Here is a 6,000-nt window from a genome sequence, read left to right as displayed (position 1 = left end):
AGCGCGTATAGGTAGTTGGTTAAAGGGCAAAAAACAGACAGTCGTGGTGAATGGATGTTCTCCAGATTGGAGGAATGTAAACAATTGTGTCCCCCAGGGTCTGTGTTGGGACCATTGGTCTTCTCAATATAAAGAAATGATCTGGGTTTGGGTATATGGGGCACAAGATGAAAATCATCAGTTGACGCCAAAGAAGGAACAAGTGCAAACAGTGAAAAGGAATGTATGTGACTTTAGTATGATATACATAGGTTAGTAAATGGGGCAGGTGGGTGTCAGATGAAATTTAAAGCAGGGCAATATGAGGTGATACATTTTGTGATTTAAAAAAAAGATAAAATCGGGACGAAATGATAAAAGTTTAAAAGGAGTAGAGAAGCAGAATACTAGCGGGGTGTAAGATTCTAACTAACGCCTTGTCTTATTAATTAGCAGTTTCGAGTGTTTAGCGTTAACAACTTTAATACTTTATTAAGAGATACAAGATGAGTAGATTCTCTGTCTTCTAAAGTATCTTATATTGATCCATCAATCAGAGTAAACATGCAAGACCCTAGTGTCCACAGTAACTTAAACGAGGTCAGCCCATTGAATGGAACCTCGGATGACCTGAGCTTGATCTCTGGTGTCTCCAGTACCCTCTGCCCCCTTCCATCAGCATCCCCTCACTTTGATACCCTGTAGTGATCCATCTCTGTCACCTGACTTTTCTTTGCCTTCTCTGCTGGGTTTAGGCCGGAAGCGAGGAAATGACAGCTGGAGCTTCTCTAATCTGTGATTTACAAGGACACATACCTTGGTTCCCAGAGATTACTTTTGTTCAGTGATTTTCTCATTGTCCCTAAACTACCCTGACTACTGTCAATTATGTTATTTCTTATACTTTTACAATTATAGGTAGAAACATCACACATTATAATCCAATCTATTATTTTGCTCAGTCTGGTTTAATTTGTTGCGTGGTTATTAACAGACAAACTCCTGTTGTTTCGCCTCATCAGATTAGAGTTTCTAACTAGCCGATTCTGTGAAAAGGAATGTCTGATCAATGTTGCCATGGCGACCTGTCTGCTGTGAAACGCTTGTTTGATTTTCTAACTCAGACTTAAATTTATCTTTCCCATAATACACATTAGATCAGATTTATGTCAATGTGTTTTAAACATGTTATTTTAATATATCTAAAATCTACAAGGGGTTCAGATACACAAATCATTAAAAGTGGGAGGGCAAGTTGAGAAAGTGGTTAAAAAAACAAATGGAAACCGACGTAAATAAATAGAGAGAGAGAAAAAGAGAGAAAAGAGACAGGTAGAAAGAGATGGAGACACGGAAAGGTGGCTGAGAAAAGAAGGATGAATGAAGAATTAAAAGAAAGATGTGTTTCTCCGCCCCAGAGGCAAAGATATATCAAACATTGTAATGAATGCTATTCCAAAAACTATTCCTTCTGACTTTTTGCGTGAATTTGCTTGTTTGTAAAATCTGGATTTTCAAAGTTACTAAAATAATGTAATAAACAACTGATGGCCCATACGGGGATCGAACCCGCGCCCTAAGCATTAATAGCATCACGCTCTAACCAACTGAGCTAACCGGCCATTCGCTATTTTTCTGGTCATTGGCTTGTGCAGGCGTTGGGTGGTCTGTGTTTTACTTCTCACACTGCGTAATATGGTTATTGCACGAACATTGAACACACCACATACCTTGAACATTGTTAATTGTTTCTGCATAAAACTGGCAAGGGTGTAAATCGAAATTAACAGATATGGAGCACTTTAATGCGACAAATTTAATTCTGGTAATAATTATGTTCTGAATAGTGAAGAGCCCACCCCTACAACACTGCCCCGCTGTTCAACCAGTGGGCTGGGCCCCGAGGTACTGCGAAAATCGTGTGCTGAGGTTTCCGTAGTGTAGTGCTTATAATGTTCGCCTTTTACGTGAAAAAGCTTTATTTCATTTCCCGCATAAAAACATAGTTTTGAGGAACTTGCATCGGAAAAAACCTCCAGGCGTCAACTTGTGCTTAGAGAAGGGACAATTATTGTTCCTTCCTGTTAACTTTAACAACGGCTGGACCAATTACCAGGTTTCATAAACTATCAACATTTGAAACGAGACCCTTAAAATGCAGTCTGGAAAGTGGAAAACGGTGAAAGTGCATCAGATACAAAGCACAAAAACGTATTTAAAGTTTCACTATCCATGTTAGAACTTCCGTGAGTCTGCAGCATAAAGTTATCGGTTACAACTATTATTCATCTGTCACAGAATTTCATTAGTTTCATTAATTAATTTAATAACGTTCATTGGTCACTGCAACCACAAGTTTAAGCTCGGTGAAATATTAATGTTGTTACATGCGATGTGATGTTTTTCTCGAGCACAATCATTTAGCGCGTTCGGCTCTTAACCCAAAATTTGGTGGTTCGATGACCCCCAATGGACGAGACAATATCCCCGATTTCAACGCGTGTTTTCACTGCAAGAAAATGCACCATAAAGGAATTTGATGAAGAGTGACTAATATTGTTGACTTGAAATAGTTAGTGTACAACTTGACATTGCACCACATCGGAATCCAAATTAAGGTTCGGGGCCAGAAAAGCAGACGCATGCACGGAGGCAGAGGACAAGGCTGAAGTATTAAATGAGTACTTTGCATCTGTCTTCACCAAGGAAGAAGATGCTGCCAGAGTCAGTAAAAGAGGAGGTCGTGGAGATACTGGATGGGATAAAAATTGATATAAGAAGAGGTACTAGAAAGGCTGGCTGTACTTAAAGTGGGTAAGTCACACGGTCCGGATGGGATGCATCCTTCGTTTCTGATGGAAGTAAGGGTAAAAATTTCAGAGTTGCTGGCCATAATCTCCAATCGTCCTTAGATATGGGGATGGTGCCAGACGACTGGAAAATCTCAAATGTTACTCCCTTTTTAAAAACGTGTGCAAGGATAAACCCAGCAACGACATGCCAGTCAGTTAAACCTCGGTAGTAGGGAAGCATTTGGAAACGATAAATATGGGATAAAAATAACAGCCAGTTCGACAAGTGTAGATTAAAAAAGGAAAGCCAGCACGAATTTGTTAAAGGCAAATCGTGTTTTGCTAACTTGATTGAGTTCTTCGATGAAGTAAAGTGCCACATAATAGGCTTGTCAGCAAAATGGAAGCCCATGGAATAAAAGCATGGATACTAAATTGGATAAATGACAGGAAACAGACAGTCGTGGTGAACGTATTTTTTTTCGGACTGGAGGAAGGTAGACAGTGTTGTTTTCCATGGGTCTGGACTTGGACCACTGCTTTTTGATATATATTAATGACTTAGACTTGTCCGTACAGGAACAATTTCAAAATTCGCGGATAACACAAAACTAGGAATTGTAGTAAACATTGAAAAGGATAATAATAGTCTTCAAGAGTACACAGATAGGCTGGTGGAATGGGCGAACACCTGGCAGATAAAATTGTATGCAGAGAAGTGCGAAGTGATATATTTTGGCAGGAAGAATGAGGAGAGGCAAAATAAACTAAATGATACAATTCTAAATGAGGTGCAGGAATAGAGAGACCTGGGGGCATATGGGCACACATCTTTGGAGGTGGCAGTACAGGCTGAGAACGTGGTCCTGGGCTTTATAAATAGAGGCATAGAGTACAAAATCAAAAACGTTATGTTGAACCTTGTCAAACACTGGTTCGGCCACAACCGGAGAATTGTGTCCAATTCTGGGCACCGCATTTTAGGAAGGATGTGGAGGCCTCAGAGAGCATGCAGAAAAGATTTACTAGAATCGTTCCAGGGATGAGGGACTTCAGTTACTTGGAAAGACTGGAGAAGTTGGGAATGTTCTTAGAGCAGAGTCGGTTGAGAGGAGATTTGATAGAAGTGTTCAAAATCAGGAAGGGTTTAGAAAAAGTAAATGAAGAGAAGCTGTTCCCATTGGCAGAAAGGTCGAGAATCAGACGACATAGATTTAAGGTGACTGGCAAAAGAAACCAAAGGCGAAATGAGTAAAACTTTTTTACGCAGCAAGTGGTTATGACCTGGAAGGTGCTGCCTCAAACGGTGGAAGCAGATTCAATCGTGGCTTTCAAAAAGGAATTGGATAAATACTTGAAGGGAAAAATTTGCAGGGCCACGTGGAAAGAGCGGGGGAATGAGACTAACTGGATTGCTCTTACAAAGAGATGGCACGGTCTGGATGGGCCGATTGACTTCCTTCTTTGCTGCCACCATTCTATGATTCGATGATTGGATGGACAGAGCGGTCTAAAAGGATAGGCGATCGGTTGTGGGGAGCAGGGAAACTTTCGATTGGTTGCACGGCTGTGTTACTGACGGCTCGTTGGTCTCGGATTATGGTTTTCACTTTGGGCGTTTCACTCATTGATATGTGAGAAGTCCGGGGTTCAAATTCCCGGACGAGCCCTCATGTGTCACTATTTTCAGTGGAAATTCATTCATTTGTTTTCCACATCTTTTCAGCGTTGCAGAAGACAGGATTGACTTAATTCTAGAGCATGTTTGACGTTTAGTGGCTCGAATGCAGAAGGTTTGTCGACGCAACACCACATAAGGAAAGGAAAATTTCTCAACGTGGTGTGCAGATTGAAGCTGAATGTGAATGTATCCCTTTTCAGGCGATCTCATAGGTGCAGAATGAAAATCCTCCTTAATCGGCCGGGAATCAATCCCCGTCTCCTCGGGTGGCAGGTCAGAATTCGACCAGTGAAACAGCAACGTCCGGACGGTAGCAGCTGCATATGTCCAGTTGGAAACCTGTCTGAAAAAACATATAGTCTCACAATTCTCCTGTGAGTACCCTGTGCATTCTGATTGACAGCCGTGCATCAAAGGCGCTCGCAGCTGCGGTAGTCGAGTGGTTGAGACGTTCGATCTGAAACCCAATGGGGTATTCCGGCAGAAGTTGGAATCGTGCTATCGGCGCTATTGTGTAAAGTTTTGTTCAATGCTCAAATAAATATGAACTGGAGATAACGGGCTGCAATTCCTTCCCTCAGAGAGATACTCCACCGCGGCAGATCCTTTTAACTGGAAGCCCAGTGGTCTCTTGGAAAATATCAAGATACGTGAAGGGAACTTCACAATATTCCACAACTGTCCAAAACTGGGCACCGCACTTTATAAAGGATGTGAAGGCGTCAGAGAGGGTGCAGAAACGTTTACTGGAATGATTCCAGGGATGAGATCTTCAGTTACGTGGGTAGACTGGAGAAGCTGGAGTTGTTCCCTTAGAGCAGAGAAGGTTGAGTGGAGATTTAATGGAAGTGTTCAAAATCATGACGGGTTTAGGTAACGTAAATAAAGAGAAACTGCTCCCGTTGGCGGAGGGGTCGAGAACCAGAGGACGCAAATTTACGGTGGTTGACAAAAGAACCAAAGGCGATATGAGGAAAATATTTTTAAACCAGCGAGTAGATATAATCTGGAATGCATCTCCTGAAAGGGTGGTGGAAGCAGATTTAATTGTGGTTTCTAAAAGGAATTGGATAAGTATTTGAAGGGAAAATATTTGCAGGTATACGGGGAAAGAACGGGGGAATGGGACAATCTGGATTGCACTTAAAGAGAGCCGGCACAGGCTCTATGGGCCGAATGGCCTCCTTCTGTGCAGTGACGATTCTATGATTTTATATCTCCCAATCTCCATCTTAAATTCTGCGAAATTGATGTTAGGTTTTTTTCTATACTTTTATCTCTCTATCTCTCTCTGTCTTTGCCTCTCTGAGTTTCCCCCTGATGGAATTCTCAGGCAGCCTTGAACGGCTAAGACTGATCGAACCTGCGACACCAGCAGAGAACGGTACAGATAGAAAGACTGAGACGATAGGAAAAGTAAGAATCCAACCAAATGATGAATTCGCAGCTAATATCCACACATCAATGTCTCTTCGTCCTCAGAGTGAAAACATCAGTAATTTTATTCCATTATAAAAAGAATGAAAGTCTTGTATTTATAAAGCGCTT

General features: G+C 41.5%; 1 non-coding gene across 1 annotated transcript; it reads right to left on the bottom strand.

Annotated features, from left to right (window-relative positions):
* Positions 1 to 1,527: 1,527 nt before the first annotated feature.
* Positions 1,528 to 1,601, bottom strand: trnan-auu (transfer RNA asparagine (anticodon AUU)). The gene has a single exon. It is a non-coding gene; the product is annotated as a tRNA-Asn (tRNA).
* Positions 1,602 to 6,000: the final 4,399 nt, after the last annotated feature.

The sequence above is a fragment of the Heptranchias perlo genome, unplaced genomic scaffold (assembly GCF_035084215.1).
Source record: "Heptranchias perlo isolate sHepPer1 unplaced genomic scaffold, sHepPer1.hap1 HAP1_SCAFFOLD_44, whole genome shotgun sequence".
In the NCBI taxonomy this organism is placed as follows: domain Eukaryota; kingdom Metazoa; phylum Chordata; class Chondrichthyes; order Hexanchiformes; family Hexanchidae; genus Heptranchias; species Heptranchias perlo.
This window is presented reverse-complemented; position numbering and strand designations above follow the sequence as displayed.